This window comes from Empidonax traillii, unplaced genomic scaffold (assembly GCF_003031625.1).
Source record: "Empidonax traillii isolate 1590-97213 ecotype Southwest subspecies unplaced genomic scaffold, ASM303162v1 scaffold823:size356304, whole genome shotgun sequence".
Taxonomy (NCBI): Eukaryota; Metazoa; Chordata; class Aves; order Passeriformes; family Tyrannidae; genus Empidonax; species Empidonax traillii.
The window spans coordinates 79425-102548 of NW_020956016.1; the positions used below are offsets into that span (position 1 = coordinate 79425).

A 23124-nucleotide genomic window follows, 5' to 3' on the forward strand; every position below is an offset into this window, starting at 1 on the left:
AAGAAGCAGTGCTCATATGTGGCCAGGTGTCTGATTTTGCATGGATATGCTGCAGCTCAGGACCAAAATTACTCTATGGCAACTTTCATTCAGGTGCCCATTTCTCTTTTTTGAATTCCCACATAGCCCACGTTAATGACATACTTAAGCTTTTAAGAAGCAAAATGAGTGACAAAACTCCTTCTCTTAAGCACAAATACGCATGCGTTCATAAACCACAACAAAGAATTATGGGAGGTATTCCATTGCTAATGTCCACTAAGGATGGCATTATCCATGTCTGCACAAACCTTGTTTTGTGTAGCCAGGTTTCATGTATCGGGTGCATTAGTGCCAGAACAGCTCTTTTCCTGGTCTCTCTAGTTTTCACAAAGATGAATCTGATGATTTTATCTACCCTACAAAAATATCACTTTAGGAATTTATAGTTTTCACTTATTCAAGGTGCTGTGTCAGAGATGAGGGACAGACATGAAAAAAAAAAAAAGACAACAAAGGAAAACTCTCTGGTTAATAACATGGACTAATATTGAGAGGAGATAAACCACATTTCATCACAGTAAGCACTGCTGATTGGCAGATCAAGCCACCTTCTTCCAGATCATCTCACTGTTACAAAAAGAGGAATGGGATAGAACAAACACTAGTAACGCCAGAAGGCTGGATATTAGTAATAGGCAAAGATTAGATGAGACAAGTGATGGATTTGGCTGAGTCCCATGAGGGGGAAGATCAGGATAACTCCCATACTGGGGCTGTGATTAGAGATCTTCTGTTGGAGAAAGGCAGTGCCTGAGACTCCTTACCACATCCCCACTACCAGTGAGCAGATTGGTGTCTACAGGACTCCACTGCAGCATGAAAGGTTGTGTGACATCCTCTGACATTCGTGGTAATCAAGGGTTGATTTAGTTTATTGTATCTTACCAGGCAGCCTTCAGCAGAGCTTTGCCAAGCAATAAAGCCTCAGTTGTTCCCAAAGCCCAACGTAGGAGTTCTGGTGCTTTTAGTGTTGTAAGAAATGTCAGATAAGATCACAATTTGTGAGTGTCTCAGTTTGTTTTGTCTATACCAATATGAAAGATGTCTCAAAAAACCCTGTGTCCTTCTGAGTGGTAAAAAGCTTTCAGGGAGTTATAGCATTTTTCTTCTTACCTCCATTTTTGGTGCAGTGTTTTGGTCATATGCTTGAAAAATAAAAAAAAAAAAAAAATTAAAACCAGGCAGAAGTTCTAGGGAGATGTAATGTCTTGCATTGAACCAGATGACGGTAGCTGGAAAAAGTGGACATGCCTGAGGATACAGTAGTCCTTCACTGCTACAGCAGTGCTATTACTACTGCATTTTCAAAGAAAAAAATCCTTAAAAATAGAGAAAAAAATTAATTACTTTTACCTATATTCCACTTGAATGTCTCAGAACAAATAGCCCAGTAACAAAATTTGAACTTAGGTATCATGGTAGATAATGAAATTTTCTTTTCTCTAATGAGAAGTTAACAGACTATGAGAAAGAAAAATACTAAGAACACCTTTTCTGCCATAAGCCAGGCTTGCCTGCAGGACAGCAAGCACTTCTGAGTGCATTTTGGGAGTGGTTTGGAATGGAGTGGTTTGGAATTGACTTGCTTCTTCCGCATAATATCTGTCGTGCTTTGGGAAGAGTATGTGTCTGGCTTCAAGGTGAACTAACATCCCACTCATGGCTGTCTTTCTTGAATGCCATTTATACTGTACAGTGCAGGTCTGGGGACTTAATGTTTATTAATGTGGTTGGTACAGTCAGTGAGCTGATAAGAGAAAGGTGGTCCAAATGATAGGAGTTAATATGCCTGAATAGGTAGAAGAAGAGAGCACAAATTATGATAAGCACTGGTCCTTTTTTCTCCTGGATTATGATGAATGAGGTGTGTATAGAGATATTTGAAGAAGCACAGCGAAGACACTCAACAGATGTTTATCTCTGAGTCATGGAGTAATAAAGTAGAATAGACATGAAGTGAGTGCTTAGCAAATCCTCTGGGCACAGAATCAAATACACCTGCATTGCTTCTGACAAACTTCTGATTTTTCCTTAGGCACCTTCAATGATGGCATCTTCCCAACCATCCCAGGCAATCTGTTCCGATTTTCCTGCATGTTCCTTGCTGAAATTTAAGTCTGTTACATCTTGTCATTTCTGCAGTAGATGTAGATAGCTGTTTGTAGCCGTCTTTTTTCACTAATCTGACCTAAATTGCATCCTGGTTCCCTCCCCCCCCCCTTCTCTCAGGTGGAACAGCTAATACACATTTCCTCATAGGTCATTTTTTCTACACACCTGATCATTTGCATTGCTCCCACCTGGCACCCAAAACTGGATGCAGTAAGACCACTGGCTAAGGGTGTGGGAAATTTCAACCTCCACAGAACTGAGTGTAATGGGAAGGATTAGAAGATTAAATGTAAAGACGTGGGATGAAGGTGCCCCTTTGAAAGCAGACTGAATGCGTTAGGTGTCGTTGGCTCTACATGCATCCAAATTTGAAGCATATATGTGAAAGAATTAGAAGTAGATGGGGAAGACTTCAAGTAGATTATGTTTCATGTTTTGGCGAAGGGGGAGTGAGAGAATATCTGTTAAGAGCAGATTAATCATACTTGAAGTGTTAAGAAAACCATTTCTTTGCAGTAGAGCTTGTGATGTCTACCAGAAAAGAGGAGACTTGCGAGGTCAAAAAGGCAAAGAAATGCTTGCAGTGCTGAGATATGAGATGATGAAGATATAAAGTATAGATTTATATGTATGGATGAAGAAATATCAATGAATGTAGAGCTAAGTAAGGAGTAGCTTAGAAAAATTTAATGAAATGCATCCTGTCTGGATTGCCTAAAGGCATTCACATTGCTTATCTGCCTTTTCTGCATTCTTTTCTCCATCAGTCCCGTTATCTTCACTCTCACTACAAAGAAATTCTGAACAAATTTGCCAAGGAAATATGAGTCCCTGGAAGTTTATGAAAATCAGTGGCTAGATAGAGTGGTCCCAGGGGAATATCCCTCAGTGCTGGTTTTGGTTTATTTGCAGCAGTGGGCTAGGAGGTGGTAGAACCATAATGGCTGCAGATGGGATTTGCGTTTAATTAGAGAGCTGGGATAGATCTGTCTCTCTTAGGACGGGCTCTCCCATGCTCTGGGAATGCCTGTCTTCCCATTGCTTACAGAGTGTGTGTGGATGAGTAGTTCAGGCCAAACCCTTGCCTTTCAGCAGAGACCAAGTGAGATGAAGTCCAGCTCAGAGTCTCACAAGAGTCACAACAAGTAAAAAAGCTCTGAGGGAGCAGCTGGTGGCAGGGTGGCTGAGTAGCCTTGCTGTGGGAAAAGGAGGGCAAAAAGGTTGGAACTGGAGGAAAGTGCGAAAAAAAAACAACCAAGGAAAGTGAAGAGAGCACAGATGACAGCTGAAGGAAAAACGTTTCATTCTGGTGAACTGGAGAGAAGTTGCAAGCTGAAAAAGGCCCCATTCACAGAGACGAAACCTTCAGAAACACACATTGTTTCTCTCCAGGTGTTCTCACTAGTGACCAATTTCCCAGAATGACTTCTCCAGCCCAAACTTTCTACCTGCTGAGGTTTGTTTGCAAACAAGGTGGTACATTATTTACAGTGCTTCTGAATTACATTTAACTGGGTTTTCTTCCATACCACTGCATGTTAGTAGCAGTGGTGCCAAGTTCTGTAAAATACTTGCTAGCTAGCACAATTGAGCAGCCACCCACACTGGAAAGCCTGCAAACATTTCAGTAAACATGGGAAGGTGTTGGCAGTCCTCTTTTAAAAGAAGTCTCAAAATGATCTCCTGCTTCTCTAAGGAGACAGTGTACCAAATATGTACACAGGTATACATTATGTGTGAGGGGTGTTCAGTCAAGACTTTGACAGTTGGACTTTTAGAATTTAATTTCTGATTTTGGAAGGGTCTTTTCATTCTTTAACTAAACCCCTGGGAGCTCTGAACAGAAAGGCTTTATATTAGGATGGAAAAGATCAGTTTGAAGAAGTAAGAGTTAGACTAGATGCAAGCCAGTTCTTGAGCTATATTCTGTATTTAAAAGGGCCTGCTTCCCATCTCCTGACTCCTTATTAGTGTATTGACTTCAACCAAATGACACTTGGTTGGACATTTGTTGGACATAACACAAGCTCCAGGTCATGAGAGCTGAAGTGGTAGCATCTGAGGCAAATGTCCTAGAGTAAGTCATTCACACAGATAGGGATGGAGATTTCAGGAAAGTTTGAAGCCATGTTAGACAATATTAGAGCTCAAAAGGAAAAAGAGAGATCCTCAGAATCAGCTGCAGTTTTGGTAGTTGGATCTTTGTTGCAAATAAGCATTTCAAATGCGACAAATTAATTTCTGTACCTGTTTTCATTTATTAACTTTCAGCCTCAGTACGCCAAAGTCACCTCTTAGATATGTTGGAAGGCAAAATTTGAAGAAACTCTAATGGAGACAGAGATTGCTGGATGAACACTGGTGTCCAGATCCTGCTCTAACAACTGCTCTGCCTGCATTAGTTACTTTAATGCCGATGGACTCACTCCTATAAATAAAAAGATAAAAATCTGTTCCTGATTATCTTCTTCCTGCACTTTTAATCCTCCATCTTTATTAATTTTTAAATCATTTGCTTCAAAACAAATGAAAGAGACTTCCTGAATGGAAGCAGTTTTTTTGTTTTACTGTGCTACAGACAAGGCAGAAGCAGCAGGAAATTATTAAATATTGTTAAGTCATTACAGGGCTCTGGTGGAATAATGCTGGTGTTAAGCTTTGGAAGACTTAGAATGTACTTTTTTTCAGTGGGATCTTTTAGGGAGAAAACGGCCACATTTATAAAATTCATTTAATGTTTTGGAGAAGAAAATTGTTCTTGAAAAGTAGTTAGTCTGGGATTGTTAGCATAATGTGATATTACATGTAGCATCTATTGTTTTTCTAGAAGACAATGACAAATTTCTCCAAGTACCAGGCTAATAACTCATAAACATAAAGAATTGCAAAATGCAATATGCACAAATAATCAGTTGACTCCTAAAGCATCTAGTTATCTAGCTCCTTGCAGAAGAACCCAATCTGTTATTGTGACAGTAGGCAATAGAAATTGTTTATCATTAAAAAAAAAAAGCCCACCTCAACCCATCTCAAATTCAGACTGTGCTTATTTAACGAACTCCCTATCTGGATTCCTCTTGATTTTTAGAAGTTGAGCTTATTTCAGAATTTTCAGCTTAGTGTGGGAGGTTAGCTGAAATCCTCTGTAAAAGCCCTTTAATTTTACGTGAAGTACATGAGGAACATTGCTCTGCCTGACAGCATCAGTCACATATGAGGCAGAAAAAGGTACGCGGAGGAAGCTGCCCTGCTGCATTGCTCATCAGGGTAAATAAGGGTCATTCATCCAAGTTGGAAGAATCATGACTATTTTAGCTGCCTAAAGGTCATATAGTCTATCAAAACATTACAATGAAGAGGCTAAATATAGGTAGGAAAGGGTTCGGAACCCTTGGCAGAAATTATTATCAATGCCTGTTTCAAATTGGATGAGTGCAGGGATTCAGATCCCAGCATCTCTGGTGACAATACAGAACAGCGTAGGAAAGTTGAACCATGAGGGCTGGTTGAAAGGAAACCTTGCCTTACAGATTTTCCTTACAGAAGTGCCACAGCGTTTTGGTGACAGGTTGTCATGACAGTCCTAGAGCCACTGAGTGCAGGAGGGTTTCTTCTGAGGAATATCATTGGATGCTGTTGGAGATTTAACATTGATAACAGCACTGGAAAAGAAGTGTAATAGGAAGCAGACCATCATAATGTTCTTCCTCCCCTCACTTTTTTGCCTTTTTCTGTATTGTTATATTTAGAACAGTTTCAAACTTGACCTGCCTCTTCCTTCAGGAAGGCATTGAACAAGCCATCTGAAGAGAGCTGTTGTTTGTCTCTGTTGTAAGCCCCTCTGAGACTCGAATGTGACATTGGCTTGTATAAATCAGACAGCAGTGAAGTAGTGATCACTTGATTTCTGTTTCAATCAGGCTATGCAATTGCTTTTTAGTCTTGACAGTTTCCTGAAATTTAACCTTATGAAACATCGATTAAGAGATTCTGCGTGAGTTTTCAATATTTTAGGACTGACCTTCAGTTGGCTTTCATACCTAATGTTGCTGAACCATGTCCTCAAACATAACCTGGCTTTAGCACACGCTTGTGGAGCTTCATCTGACCTCTGACTATCACCCTCTAAGTCCTTAGCAGCCCCTAACACTTGGGTTTGTATGTAAAACCATGCAGCACGTCAGTGCATGAAGTACAGCAAGTTCTGCCTCTGCCACCCCTGAGCAGTGTTGCTGCCAGCTGGAGTAGTCATAGAGCTGGCAGCGGTCTCCTGCCTTGATACAACACTAGGTACGCCTCCAAATCCCATGATCAAATATGGTGGTTGTTCAGAAATAACTGCAGTTATTATCCCTGTCTGATAAGATGGTGCTTGTTGTGCAAAACAGTAGACATTGCTATGTCGGGAAGCAACGTGAGCTCCTTCAGCACACTCTAGAACAGATGAAATGGACTTTTGGCTCTGAAACCTTCTCGTAGCATTGTTAGAAATTGTTAGAAATCATAGTTACTCTTAGTGTTGCTTTTCTAGAGCTTGGGGAAAATACCCATCTTGCTGGAAAACATCACATTAATCCTCTCTCCAGCTACTAGTTTGGCCTGTGGCCAGTAATCTTTCTCACTATTTACTCACAAACAAAAGTTACCCATCCCTTACTTTTATTTGTAGCTGAATAACAAGACTTTTCTCTCAGATGCCCACGTTATTAACTGGTCTCTGACTATTGTGAATTTGAGCTCAGCATGAAAAAACCCTGCTTTCAAGTCTATTTAAAAGACCATATTTTCCCTGGGAAGTGAAGGAGATGAAGTGGAAGATGGTGAACTTGCAGTCATACTTCTTCTGCACATCCACAAGAATGAACCTTTGGCACAGGTATACTTACATATGCCCACGGCTTTCCTGCATCAAATCACTTCTTGTACTGCAACACTCTCCTGGGAAAAAAAATGGGCTTATCAATATGAAATGGGTACCTCTCATATTCTGGCCCATACCATCCCATCATTACTGTTTCTATTCCCATCAGAGAGTAAACTCCAGTCTTGGAATCAAACTGTGGAGTTCTGACTCAGGCAATATTTCTTGTTGTTTCTATTATTTTTAAATAATAATAAAATAATGCATCATTATTTATGTATTGTCTGATTTGTGTTTAGAGCATGAATATGAATCTGTAGGTCTCTTAAATGCAGAATAAGCAGAGTTGTGAGCCTTGATAAGTTTTATATCCTGATTTAACTGTATCTAAGTCCCTTTCTAAAGGGACTTATAGGAAAAGAGATGAGACAGAAAGCTGTGAGAGGATTGCTCAACTGGAGAAAGTTTGAGTAATTTCTTTTAATTTTATCCTTGTAGAAGAAGCCACCAAAGCATGTTACTTTGTGTTAAAATATTAAAAAATAATGTGATTAAAATTTCCATTTATAATATATGGTAGGTTATATTATAAATTGTCTGAGAAAATGAAGACTAATGACCTGGTTTCTTTATATTACTAGCTTAAGGAATAAGGTGCTTTGCATCAAAGCTCTGTTACTGCGTTTATGCAAGGTTAAAAAGTAAGAAGTCTCATTAACAGTACCAGTTTCAGAGTCAACTGGATTATCTTACCATCATTGGCACAGGATTTCAGTGTTTACATTTTGGATGTTCCATATCCATCCTTGGATTGTATAAGCAGTAGTATAGCATTTATTTGCTCTACTCTGTTGAATGGGTTGCTTACATTTTTCATTTAGGAAAAGGTTTTAATCATTTATCTGCACCTGCCCATATTTGTTTTGTTTAATGCCACCAGTGACAGCTTTGACAGCTTGTTCTATATTCTTGGTTTCCAGTGAGCTCCAGCAATGCTGTAGCCCAGTTTCAGAAACAACCTCTAAGTATAAAGATGGATCAGTTTTTATTTCTTGGTTTATACCCCGTAAAGGGCCTTGCAGTATTTCAACTGAGTCATTGTTCTTCACAGTGAATCCTGGATTGGGTATATTTGAGTTCTTGGAAGGAGGTCATCTACCTTTAGTCACTATATTTCTCTATTTGATTTTTTCCTGTTCTCATGCACTGTTATTACCTCATCTTTTATCATCTTTATGAATGTTCAGAGTGGCCTGTCTTAATGTTTTCATAAGAAAGCATTGCCTTTCAGTAAATGGCTATGCCACTATAAAGCATTTGAGCAAACACTCGATTGATGCATGGACCAAATATCATACGACCACTACCTTGACTTCCCTAACCTGAGAAGCCCGCTGTCCTGAAGAGGCCCATTGAGGATTGGAACTGAACCTGTGTTTCTTGCCTCATTGTTGTGGTTTGCTTTCTATTGTCTAGGCAGCCTGTGTTTTCTGGTTACTTCTTCCTAGGCAGTGGCATCCATATACCAGATGTCCTCTTTCTGCCATGACATTAAGCAGCTGCTCTGCCCATCTTCACGGCCACACAACAGATTTGATCAACGTCAACCACACAATGGTAGAGCGAGAACAAACTTCCTAACCTTGATACCCTTTCTAAATTCTTCAAAGAAAAGTCTTTTAAAAATAATTTAGTCAAACGAAGAAAACTAACCCCATGCTCTTTATACCTCTAATAGCAACAGTAGAATTATACTAGCCAACCATTTTTGTCCTAAATATATGTTGTATGTTGCCCTAAAGTCACTGTTAAAATCTGCTACCTTTAAGCAGAAACTTCAAAAACTAGCTTCAGTGCTAGGTTTAGTATCACTTAGGCTTCTCTTTGTGAGAAGCCAAGCGATGGTTTTCAGTTTCTTCAGCCAACAAGCTGAAGGGCAAGGCTGAAACTGAGTTCCACTGGCAAAATCCTGGGTGTCATTGCTCATTTATCTCATTTGAGGAAAGAACCTCAAAGCACTGCAGCGCCTCCCCCATGTGCCATCCCTTTGGGAGGGAAATAATTAAGCTGAGAAATTAGACTAAAATAAGATTCCCTTAAGCGTAATTTAACCTCAAGTTGTTGCCAGGAATGTGACAAGGAAATGGTAAGCATAGGCTGATGTATATTTTTAATTCTTCTTAGACTGTCTTCTAATCTTGTAAAGAAAATGGTTATTCACCATTTGTTTTTGCCTTTTGATCTCTGGGGATTTTTCCATTTTTTGTTGTTCCCACTCTTTCGTTTGCAGTAGCAGCACTGGCTAATCAAGATGAAGTTGTCAGAGTGCTGCATTTTGGTATTAACCCTCACAACTCGTGGTGAACTCCAGCCCGCAAAAGCATCAATGCTCATGCACAGGGCCAATTTCTGTTACCATTTGGTCTTAGTGTAGGTTTATTAACTTAAAGCATGGGCTTAAACTCCTCTGAAACTAAGAAGACACACACACGTTGAAACGCTTTGCTAAGCCAGAGCAGCCTAATGAACTGGGTGCTGTTTACAGACGGTTGGAACAGACTGTGCCTGGCTATTGAGCATCACAGAAGGAGATATGCACAGACGTAAATCCATCTGCAGGATTTGGAGGATGATTAAACATTGTCTTCCCATAATGAGCCAGCCTTGTACTTAATGATCATGGTGGTGAAAACAAACCTAACACACCATTTCATCTGTTAATTTTGCACAGCTCACTGTAATTGATTTTATGACCCTGTCATGTCTGACAAAAAAATTATGTCCAAAATGCAAATTTACAAACAGAAAATGTGAATAAGACGGATGCAAAGAAGCAATTGGTGTAAAAATGTTTTTAGAGGTGACAGATTCTATGATGGGATCCAAAGAGGTAAGATAGCGTGTGGCACCTGAAACATATTTTATCTTATGGGTTGCTGAAAGGCACATACATTTCCTCTTTGTGAGAGAAAGTTGGCTGAAAGTTCTCTACTGAACGTCATGGTTTTCATTATTATTCCTAATTATGCTATTTATCTGATGACCTAATCAAACAGAAAAAGTAAATCATACCTTTGACTTTTAGCAAAGTCATAAAGTGTCTGACTGTCCTTGAATTTAGTATTTTCTAATTGCCAGTTGTTCCCCAAAATAATTATATTGTAGATTTATTTTTATAGCCTGAAGTTCTGTTCTAGGACAATTTCACCTTTTGAATTTGATGTAGATCTTTTAGGAGAATTTTTAAGAAGACTGGTTATTGTTGAATTATAAAAGATTTCATAAGATACAGTGGACTGTTTTATTCTCTGATGCAATCCTGAGAAGATAAAGAATTTATAGAACAGACTTACTTGATTTAGGATGTTTGAATACTAACATACTGGAGTATCTGGGATGACCTTGTTTCTTTGAATATTTAGAAGAAGAATGTTGTAAGTAACATTAGTAGTATATATTAGATAACTGCATTTCTTAGATGGCAGTATCCATGGGCCATGAAGGTTGCCTTGAGTGAAAGAGAATTTATAGGTCTCTGTCCTTTTCACAGATTGCATATGTTAAATGCTACACCAGTCTGAAGTTTTAGTAAATGAACTCATTGGTTATTCAATGTTTTGGGGTACATTTCCAGAGTTCCTAGTAGTGCTCTGATTTGTTTTGGTAAGATATTTCATGATATCCAGGAAACACTTTTTTTCTTACAGGAGGCTCTGATCTCTTCAGATAGCAAAAAGTTTGCTCTGCTCTATTAAGAAGTAGCTGCCTCCTTTTTCTGGGCCTGGGGGTTGGGTAATATTCAGTAACTTTTTGTATTATATGTCCCAAATTTTTTAATCAGTTATCTAGCTTAGATTTGTGTAGTGAAACACCAACTCTTAGAGCAGGATATCACAAGCATTACCCAGAGGGGACTAAACGCCCTATGAACTGGAAGTTCCTCTCTGGTCTCCCTGCAGCAATGCAGGACTGAGCCCTGGGAGCAAGAGAGTGGGCAGGTGAGGATGGTGGTGTTGGTTGGCTTTGGTAGCCAGTATGTCCCACCAGCAGCCTCACTGGTTCTTGTTGCTCAACCTACTGGAACTCTACACAGTACAGCAAGAGGTAGTTAGAGGACTAGCATGACCATCACCTTCCAACAACGTGTAACATATTTTCTTATAAATTTAATGAAAAATGAAGCTTTTTCCAGGTTTTAGCAGTACTTCCATCAAACCCAAAAATTTGCTTCAGAAAAGTGTCAGCTGAGAAATCTATCCCAAAAGGAGCCTGAGCAAGCTACTGTGCCCAAATCCTAATCTATCTCCACGTGATTAAACAGAGCAGTATATGTTTCTCTGCTGTGAGAGTAGTGAGGCAATGGAACAGGTTGCCCATAGAAGTTGTGAATGCCCCATTCCTGGAAGGGTTCAAGGCTGGGTTGGATGTGGCTTTGAGCAACCTGGTCTAGTGGAAGGTGTCCCTGCCCACGGCAGAGGACTTGGAACTAGATGATCTTCAGGGTTGCTTCCAACCCAAAGCATTCTGTGATTTTGTGATTCTATGTTACTTTTGGTCAGAAGAGAGCAAGGCAATGATTCCTCAGGGTATGTACTTGTAAGAAAGGGAGCTGTATTATTTGTCTTGTAATCCTTTGGAACACACAAAGACAATTTCTGAGGAAAATTACTGAGACTAGTTTTGATCCCTGTGTCCTTGTCCAGTAAAATTAGGTAACATAAGGGAAAAAAAAAACCAACCCACAAACAAGCAACAACCAAACTCCTGCAACAGAGGAAGTGATAATTTCTGAATTGTTTAAAACGATGCATTTACTAGTAAGCTTCATGAGAAATGAACTAATGTAGAAGATGCCTGGAGCTTTTTATCAGATAACCTTGGAAAGAGTTTGGCAAAAAAGGATTGCTAATCTGAAGCATGAAATCTGAAAAGAAACCTTATGGCTTTAGTATGAATAATTAGGATCCAGGTCCCTAATTATTAACACTTTATTAGCATATGTAGATTTTAACCCAAGAAGTGGGAAGAAGAGCTATGTGAAGGATTGGTGTGTATAATCACATAATTCAAAAATGCACACGCTCCAGTAGAATATAGTGAATAAGTATAAGAATAGAAACATTAGGAGTTCACTTTGAATTTTTCAGCAGTGGAGTTCAAAGTGCACTATTTCTTGGTTCTAGCTAATTAGGTCTTGAAAGCTTCTTGTAATTAGGAAGGGGAAGACAAAAGGATTAGGAATCCAAGTTTGAACAAAAGACCTGTAGTTCATATGTTTCTGCAGAGATCAGGGCAGAATTGCACAGACATATTGACAGTGGAAGACCTGACCCGAAGTTAGCCATTACTTCTGCCAGATATTTTTATTCCAGCGTTTGAGAACATGCTGACCATCTTCATCATGCACCTGATATTGACTAGTTCTTGCATCAGGACTTGTTCTGAGTATTTTGAAATGAGAAGGAAGTTTGCGTAACTGTTAATCTGCTAGATCTGTCTGTGTGTACTGCAAGATAGCCATTCAATTCATCCTTAGGCAGAAGCACTTGATACTCAGCCTTGTGGCCAGGTGAACCTAAGCATTTCCTTTGATTTTCAGTATGTCTTTGCACATTAAGTTATAGGACAGCAGAATGCAGCAGGAGGTAATAATAATCAGTATTATCATAATCTCGCAAGCAGGGAAGATACAACAAAGCGCTTGGATGAGAACTGGACCACTGCCCACCTGACTTCCATCAAACCATTTTATTTTCTGATCCTGCATGCTCTCAGTGAAATAAGAGCAATGATTCTGAAATGCTTTGTAAAGTAGTTTAAAAGACAGTCTGAAGTGTACTCTAAAATGTAGAATAGCTTTTTCAGTATATGACACTACAGCAGACATGGGGAGAGGATGCTTGTCTTTCCTAAGATTGAAATTGCTTCAGACTTGAGGTTCTTTGCTTACTTCTGCTAAAACTAGGTTTTAAAGTTAAATATTGTATTAGATGTCCCACTCAGTGCATAGACACATTCATAAAATATTTTCATGCACATCCTCATCCTTAGTGTTATGTAGAATAAAATGGTATTTTTTCAACTCTGTTGGAATAACCTGTTTCAGTTCCTTCTCCTCCTTTAAAAGCTCATACTCCATTCTACATGGCATTAATTTTAAAGCCCTAGGTACTCAGTTCATCTCTTACACACACCCTAAATAGATGAAAGGAAAGTTGTAGCAATTGGGACTGTGTATTTCCTTGGTGTGGTCTCATCAGCAATCTCCTCCTGAAGTTTAGTGCTCAGTGATCTTAAATGTCATAATGATGGCATGAGAAAGATAAGGCCAGTGGGTTGGGGTCTGAGCAGACTAAGGGTCATTTGGGGATTGCATTGGGCAGGAAAATGTTCCCAGTGGGATATTGAAATTTGGGTTCTTCCTTGGTGAATGATATGTGGGATTCTAAGTTTCCTTCCTCATTTAATTTTAATTGAAATACATCTGGAGGCAGATGCTGAAATAAAAGCATAGCTGGGACACCCTGAGAGTAGTGAAAGGGAGCTTGACAAACTCATTCCCCTGCTAATCATGCTCCCAGGATAACCAGGACTTGCCATCATGTCATCCCTTTTTAAAGGTTAACGTGAGCCCCATCATGTGCAGGCAGAGAAGGAGTGGGCATAAGTTGCCAGAATTGCATGCTTAAAATAAGTAGACAGTATCAAGAATGCGTCACTGTACCAGGATCATTTGAACCCATCTGATTTTATTACACACGCAGACAGAGCATTAAGGTCAAATCTTCTGCATGGAAATAATCCAAGGGTTTGGGTAAGTATCATATTCTTTAGTCTTTGCAATCTGAAAGAACAAATAAAAAAGCAACTAAAGGGATTACAAATAAATCACACTGGCTTCTTTATCCTAAAGCCCATTTAGCTGGATACATAGTAGTATTCAGAATTGCAGGACTAGTTCCTATTCTTATCTAGCAAACTATTTAACTTGACTGAATCAATGAATTAAAGTTGATTAATTGCCAAAGCTGCTAAGTTTAGCACAAGCCACATTTTACTTCCTCTTTTTTGAGTTGGTTGAAAGCGGATTTTGTAAATCCTACACTGGGATTAATCATGTGTTGTGTTCAAAGACAAAACAGAGCCCTGAAATTACAGATTTGGGGGGAAAAAAGTCTCTTGTGCTCATATATTAAATTTTTTGCTATCTGATATTAGAAATAGTCCACAACTAAATAGGTTTTGCTTCCATCATAAGTAGGGGGCTTTCTTCACCCTTATTTGAAGAGTTTTAAGGTGTTTATGTCTCATTCTAAACCAAGTTATGTCTGGTAACACACGTTGACTGAACTTTCAGGGAATCTGAACAGAAACGTAAAAGAATGAAATCCCTCATGAGAACTCAAATAATCTAAGACAAATAGGACACATATGATGTTGGCATGTGAAATTGTTTAGGATTATGATATTTTGGGGGATAGGTGTGTTTTTGTTTTTTTTTTTTTTTTGGTCAAAGCCTTATTCATCATACTGTCTCTTCTCTCCATTTTCAGGGAGTTATCTGTCTCTCTCTGTACCATGGATTCAGTGAGCCACAGATCCCTCAGAGAGATACTACATCTCCTGAGAAAGGGAGGGGTTTTTTTCCTGTTCATATTATCCTCTAATCAGTCTTCCTTGTTACTTATATTCTAGCCGTTTTATTCATATTCATCCTTCCCTCACTATCCTCATCTCTCCAAAGCACTGTTTGATACTTCCTCAAATTAAAACAACTTTAAAGTAGATGTGATTTTTTTCAGTCAGTGCTATGACCATTCTTCACTGTACAGTTACAAAAGAAATCACGAGTGAAACCCCAAATTTGATGCAACTACTGACTTTTTGAAATAGTTATGTCTTTCATTTGTATTTGTAAACACAGTATATACTGTGTTATATACAAGCACATAAATATGTTCAACTGCATGCACACTGACACATATACCTTTTTATCTCTTTAAACAGGATGGTTAGAGATCACTTTTCTATATAAACTTGCGTATATACACACAACTATACGTGTATGTACGTTAAATGAATTTCAATTTCATAAGGCTGTGAGTAGTACAAGCTTAATGATTTTTCCAGTACAGTGCTAGATGTGATCCAGTAATAATTTAACCAGTGTTAATATACAGTTTTGGAATGCAATATAATGCAGCAACAAAAAGGTTAAGGCAATTGAATGTAATGCGGAGGGGTCATGGGCTAGATTTTGATTTGTAACCCCCAAAACACACAGGTTTAGCATCTTCAGCAATACTGTTTTCTGCACCCAGATGACACTATGGCACAGTCCCTCATCCCAAGAGTCTGCTGGCCACATCAGCAGCCCTCAGTAGCTGGCAGAGAGTCCTAATCCTCTGCTTCCTTTGGCACATTCTCAGATTGATGCATTCCTAGTGTTTTCCCAGGGAACCAGTTGTTTGTTTTACCCCTGAGTTTCTTCTTAGTGGCAAACAACCCTAGGAAGAAGGGATTAAGGCAGGGAATTGAGATTCTCATTGTTATTAGCACTTATCTCCACCAGGGAGATATTATATGGAAACTTTACCCAGTAATTTCTATCCTGTCTTCCTCAGCTGACAGGAATGTTCTAATTAAATACAACTGCCGTTAAACACAACATAGTCACTGCAGAGACTCTGTCAACCTGAAATTACCAGGCAGAAGCAAAAACATATTTGTTGTAAAATTCTGCAAAATCTAAGATAATAAATAAATGGCAAGATAAAAGGATTAAAAGAAATGTGATTAATGACTAATTAATGACTAATGATTAATTAATTTGGTTTGGTTATTCTTGATGTCTGTCTTTTTTGATGGAGAATATCATACATGATAAGTTAAATAAATGCATTGACCTATTTCTTTATTGTCTTGGAACCACAAAGGAGAGCAAAGCAAAACTAAAATAAAGTATTTCTGAAATGGGGGTCAAGAATTATTTGTATTTAAAGCATACTAGTAAAAACAGTCCTGGTAGGAAATGATGGTACATCTCAACATCAAAAATATTCTTGTTTCTTTCCAACCATGAATAAAAAACTCAGAAACAACTCATTTTTTCTGTAATAACTCTTCTTAGTGCATAACTTCCTGAAAAATGATGCTGCTTTTCCTCATATTCCTTTCTCTAGGTATACTCATCCTTCAAGTGCATGTTGACTTATTTTCCTATTTCCTCCTATTGCTTCATCTCTATTTTATAGACAGATATGCTGGCATGATGGTGAGGTTTCAAACATTCAATGGAAGTTTTATTTTTGTTTTATATAAGTAGTTAAATAGGAGGGCTAAAAACAGAGATAAAAACTAACTCTCCAAGTACATTAAAAATTCTATAGGAGTTATACAAATCTCATACTGAAGCCTATAGGAGATTTGTCTCAGATAAGAATTTAAGACTCAATATTTATTTAGTAAGTGATGGCTCATGTCTGGAGAAGAATAACAGAAAAAATAGCTTTGTTTCAAGAAAGAAACAGAATTAGTCTATTTATGACCTGAATGGAAACAAACAAAAAACCAAACCAAACCAAACCAACAACAACAAATAACAGCAACATAAGAAAGTTGTTAGGGAAGCAGGGAGTTCTAGAAGTTCTGTTGGCAACCATATTTGATTATATCTCAGATAAATACATTATTCAAGACTATCTCTGAAGGTCAGAATTAAATCACAGCTGATCCACTCCCAATAGAATTCTAGGGATCAGAATGAAGGATCTTAAAGAAAGGTAAGATTTTCGAAACCACACCATTTGATTTCATCAGTGTTTTGACCTTCCCTGCATCACCTTTTCCCAAGAGTCCTAAACATCTTTGTGGTCCCCTGCAAGGTCAGTACTCCCTTGAGTGTTGTCCCAGGGCGCCGGATGCCTATCCCAGGGACTGGCACAGTGAGTGGCATATGCCCCTGGGACTAGCACTGGATATCCCTATGGAATGACAGAGGAGCCAAGCGGGGACTACTTGTTCCTTTTGCAGTTGTAGCCACATGAGATGGTTCATTAATCTCATAGCAATTAGCACCTCCCCTTTGATAACACTGTGTCTCTGCTCAGGTTGGTAAATATGTCAGGACTGATTTTGCTTTGGGAGATCTGGTGGGATTTCCTGACTCTTCCTCTACCGTGTGGCACTTCTCAGTATGCCACCCAAAGATGGAGGGTGCGAGTAACCCCACAAAAAGGAAACATCCCATCACACAGAACTGCCTGTGAGAGCTCTAAGATCACGTGTGTAAAGCTTGCTTGGGCTGGGTGTTATAAGTATCCTTCAATGTGCTTTTGTGCTAACTGGCAGCAGCCTTGTGACAGCAAAATAGAAATGCTCTCTGCAGTGCACACTCAATATTTGTATGACTTGACCCTGGCCTTTCGTTCTGAGTTTCTTTCACTGTGTTCAAAATAACAAAATAAAAAGAGAGAGCAAGTACTACACACCAGAAACCAATGGACATATAAGTGAGTTCGGTATGAAATATGCTGATAGAAATTTGGAGGTGTTGTATGTCACAGTGACATGCAGCTATAAAACCGCTCAATGGTGCAGCAGAGACAATTTATATCATTAACATTTACAGACTTATTAAGGAGGATCCTTATTCCTGTGCCACTCTGCATCCTCAGTGTTATTAAAGGGCATGTCTGCTTTCTTCATTATTAAGCAAACAAGAATTTTTGCACTCATAACCTGTTCTGTAACCTTTTTATATGGAAGTTCACAGGTTTGTACATCTTTATACATGTATATAGATGTCTTACTGATGTATAATGTTGTATATAGCATATATAATGCTTTGCAAAATAGATGCAGCATTTGTTGTGGTACTATTACATGCATAATATTTATAGGCATTTTGTTTATGTGTTTCATAGAATCGTAGAATTATAGAATGTTAAAGAGTTGGAATGGACCTTAAAGATCATCTAGTCCCAATCCCCCTGTCACAGGCAGACAAACTTCCCATTAACTCACCTTACTCAGAACTCCATCCAACCTGGCTTTCAACACTGTCAGGGTTGGGGCATCCACAACCTCCATGGGCAACCTGTTCCAGTGTCTCACCACCCTCACAGTAAATAATTTATTTCTAATATCTAACCTATATTTCCCCTCTTTGATTTTATACCCATTACTCCTTGTCCTGTCACTACAGTTCCTGATGAAGAGTCCCTCTCAGGCTTCCCTGTATGCCCCCTTCAGATACTGGAATGTTGCTATGAGGTCTCCACGCATCCTTCTCTTCTCCAGGCTAAACAGCCCCAACTTTCTCAGCCTGTCTTCATAGGGGAGATGCTTCAGTCCTCTTATCAGCTTTGTGGTTCTCCTTTGTGCTTGCTCCAAAAGTTCCATGTCCTTCTTTTGTTGGGGACACCAGAACTGTACACAGCACTCCAGGTGGGGTCTCACAAGAGCAAAGTAGAGGGGAAGAATAACCTCCTTTGAACTTCTGGTCCTATTTTTTTTGATGCAGCCCAGTTGGCCCAAATTTGTAATTTGGAAAATTACTTGTAATTTTTCTGAATTATAGGATAGCATCTTCTAATGCTACGTGGACTTAGTAAGTGTACTGTTGTTACCTATAGTCAAGCTACTCTGCCAGAAGATCTACTTAGAGCAAAGATGACCCCTTGCTTTAGAGCAGAAGATGGTGGATGCACAGTGAGACAGTAAACAAGGAACTTCACAAGCCTCTAATCTTACTGGAGCCACAGTTTTCCTCTTCCTTCTGCAATAATCACGTGCCAAAATAAGCTTGAGAAGAATGTAAAAACAATAGAATGCAGAACTCACAGGTCCTAATTAGTGGTTGCAAAAAATGACCTGAGTTCAAAAGAAATTCTGAAAAAATGTAAAACCTTCTTGGGAAAGGTGAGAGCATGACTGTATGCCATTTGCAGTATAAAATGTGTATAAAATATTATCAGCTGTACAAACCAGATGTTATTTGTATATAGCTTCACCATAGAGGTATTTGAAGGAACAAAACTCGTAAATGCAGTTCAGCTGGTTAGAAAAGTGGACAAGAGTTTCTGTTGCAAGAACAACTAGCAGTCAGTAATTAGAATAAAGGATTTTGCTCGCATGGCCTGACGTCTTCCTACTGTCTGTAGCAGAAGGCAGTCCAAGAGCACAGGTTTTTCTGGGTCCCAGGAGGCCTGCAGAGAGCGAGCTGCAAGCCCACAGCTGGAGCTGGCAGCCAGCTGCTGCACTGAGTGAGAGCTATGCTCCAGCTACAGACAAAGTTTGGGAAAATCAGGGAGAAAGACCATCCTGCATCTCCTGTCTTTAATCTCAGCAGCATCCAGTCAGGGGGGGTAGATTTACCATTGGGAAGGAATGTTTGCACCCTTTGGCCTTAGCAACACAGAACACCCTGTGGTTTGCAGCCTGCTGAGGGTGCTGAGCAGCCTCTTCCTCACCCCATCTGTAGTGCAGTCTGGGTAGAAAATAGTCTGAAGGCTATCTGGGAAGGTAAGCTTAAACCCATTCTATCTGCTGGAGTTAGCTGGCATTGTCCCCACAGTTGAGAGGCCAAGAATTACCATGGAAACACTTGCAGCAAACTCTCTTGTCAGAGCAAATACTTCAGTGTTAGTTAACAGAGATTTAAAAGATGCTAATTGAAAGAGCAACATGCTTTGTTACCTTTATGAGGTCACTTACCTAATCTGCCCACTAAATCTGTTTGCTGCACGTGGTGCTCTCTGCTGACCTTAAAAGTTCTTGTAAAAGATGATTGGAGGGTTTAGAAATAACACAAAATACTCTTAGCCATTTTCCCTGACTACATGATAGCTATGAAAAACGGGTGACCATGGCAGTGTTTTTCCATTGGAAGTTGTAATGTAAGATATGCCTAAGAACTGTTCCCGGGCAGGAGACTTACGCCTGCGTGATGTCATCTGCAAGAGAGTCTATCGTGTAACAGCAGTGGGATCATCAGAAAAGGCACTGTGTTGAGATCCTAGCTGCATGGGTCTGTGGTTTTGGTGCTTTCTCTGGTTTAGGATGCAAGCTTGGATGTGTCACTTTATTGCTAGTGTCACTGTCTGTTTCTTGTCTGTATAAATCACAGGCTCTTCTACCTGCCGCTTGTTTTGTTTTGCCCTATAGACAACCTGCGTACATAATCTTCAGCTTTGCCATATTCTCTTTGATCCAATCCCTGCTTTTTTTTTTTTTTTTTTTTTTTTTTTTTTTTTTTTTTTTTTTTTTTTTTTTTTTTTTTTTTTTTTTTTTTTTTTTTAACAACACTCAGTTCTTTTCCATGTGATATTTTAATTCTTACCTAAGGGACATTACCTCCTATTTTGGTGTAATCAGCAATTGTCATTAGCGTACTAGTATGTCTTGTGCAACAATTATTAATGATAATGTTACAAGATCTCTTGTTTTTAATTTGTGGACCATTCTTCTCTCTCTTTCCCCTCCACCCCTCCCCCAGACATATTCCTGATAAACACTTTGGCAGTGTTAGTGCAGCATATGTTTTCACATGAATAATTTAGTAGTTGTACGAAGCCACTATCATCCTGGATATATCATTCTGAATATGCTGAATATACTGGGTACTGATTAGTATGGAAAACAGCACTGTGAGACTGAATTTAACACAGGAAACCTTTCACATGCAAAATGCATTCAGTTTTCACAAAAATATGAATAAATATGCTGCTTATTTTTGAATGACTCCTTTTAAATCATGGTTCTTGTACAACAGTGTAGCAAAACAGGATTTAAATTTACAAGTAGTACAAATAGAAAATTTGCCAAACCATGGTTTTATACAGCTCAAAATCTACATGGAGTTGGATCAAAGTTGCCAAGTACTTTCAGCTTCAAACACGTTTAGGCTGTTGAGTAGGAGTCTTATCTTGACAGAGGGACAGTAATGTCCCTTATGTTTTTTCAGTGTCCAGTGGTTAATGCTGTCAAGCGAAACATGTGAGAGGTGTGTTCAGTGCTGCCTATATTGATTTAAACTATAATTCTCTTGCCTCAATAGAATGCCTTAACCATCAGGGTAAAAAAAAATCCCACTACGTGTTTCCTTGATATTTACAGATTTGAAACACATTTTTGCAAATACTAAAACATCCACTGTCAAGAGTGAGGGAATGGCACAGTGACTAGCCCACTACAAGATGGTGCAGATTGGAACACCTGCAGTCAGACCTGGGTCTGGAGCCTGGAGTTCAGGTCCCAGAAGTGTCCCTATCACTGCCCATTCTGGAAGAAGGAAGCAGTGGTAGAGATGTATCCAGTCCTTCATTTCCTGTTGTTTATTGTATGCCTACCACAGGACAAAACATTTTGTTTCAGATTGAAGAAATGTTGTGATGGAAAAACATTTTGTTAAGAAAGTTGTTTTGTTTTACTTCAGCAGAATAAAATAAAGGGGGAAAAAAGATGTTCGATTTATTCCAGCTGGAACAAAGAAAAGAAATTGCTTTTTTTGCCACTCTGAATCCCAATGTAGATCATGGGTAGGTATTGATGGGACGGTTGAGCTTTTGTCTGTGCTGCTGCTGCTTAACATGGAGCAGAGAAGAACCATTCCCCTTTATGGAGTGATTACCCTGAGGAAGAAAACAATAGAACAACAGCCGCCACCTCTATCCAGGTGCTTGTTCTCCTTCGTGAGTAGCAGGGAAAGGCCAAAGCACAGGTAAAACAGGTAAAGAGGAGCCTGAGCCTCCAGCCCCAGCACAGTCCCTGGCTGGCAGGTTCCCTGGGATACCGCTGCCAGTGATGTAACCAGAGCAACCTGCACTCACATATGGGTGGCTGTGCTGCTCAGTGTGCAGGAAAAGGGCCAGACTCTGTCAACATCTCCTTGGAAAGTCAGTAGCCAAAGCTGCTGCAATCAGTGGCTGCTCCAAGTGCATCAACCACATGCCTTTTGGAATTACTTTTTGAGAATGAAGGAAGCTGAAGCAAAGAGCCCCTGTCCCTATCCCCAGGCCATCCCAGGGTGTTATACAAGTCACTGCCCCCGACTTCACTTGGTTTCCTAACAGCCAGTTTCCCAGCAGGTCGCCAGGCAAGGTTTCAACTCTTCCTCTGACTGTCACTGTGCAGCATTTATTCTGGGGCCCAGGTGATGAGAAATTCCTTGCATGATCAATCTCTTCAACTTCAGTGGGACTGCTTGTCAAGGAGGTATGCCTTGGTAAGCATAGGTCAACCTTGCCCCTAGAGACTATGCGAAGGAAAATACACTAATTAAATCTATGTGGGAGGCCACATTTCCTATTAATGCTAAAGGGATTTTATTTATTATTAAAACTATTGTTTTCATTGTCATTAAAAAAATGACAGTTGTCTTAACATTGCTTGTCCTAGAAAAATTGTCTTTATTTTCTTCCTTGTTGTCTGTCTGGACTTAAAATTATGCCCTCTTCTCTTTAAACTCTAAAAAACCCAGGTTCTGAGCAAAGAAAACAAAAGGAATACTGTGCCTTTCATAAAACAGCAAATGGCAAACAAGAGAAAAACTCCACCACTGCACAGACTTATAAAAAATGAATTGTCAGAGTGATGGAGGAGGGTATTTCCACTCCATCTGATGCTTTTAATTGTAATTCTTATGAATGGTTAACTTTCATACCTGAGTTGTGGCACAGAGCAAGTTATTTTTAGCATCTGTAGCCCAAAGCTACTGTTGCTACTCTACAGTGTCATATACATAGATACACTTTTTTATCCTGCAGTTCCAGGCTCAGGAGGTAAATTAAATGCATTACCTGATACAGCATCTTTAGTAGCAATTAACAAATATTAGACAAATATTAACTGAAAGGAGCCAGGAGGAAGATAAACGTAGCATAATAAATTGCTTCCTCTTGTTCAAAGCCTCTGTAGATGCATAAAACCCAGAAAGAGACTCTTTTTAAAGATGATCTAGAGGAAAGCTCTTTGAGATTTACCTTTCTGCTAAATACACACAAAAGGAACACCATTATTATTTATGTTTTTAAAGAAAAAGGAGGTTTTGCCATTCGCAAATAAGGGTTTAATTTTGTGTGGAAAGAAAAAAAAATCTATTTCTGCTT

At 39.2% G+C, this 23124-nt stretch overlaps 1 protein-coding gene across 1 annotated transcript in view; it reads left to right on the top strand.

Annotated features, from left to right (window-relative positions):
• KCNB2 (potassium voltage-gated channel subfamily B member 2) overlaps nt 1-23124 on the top strand; it is a 178195-nt gene that overhangs the window by 65482 nt on the left and 89589 nt on the right. The gene's annotated exons all lie outside the window — the stretch shown is intronic.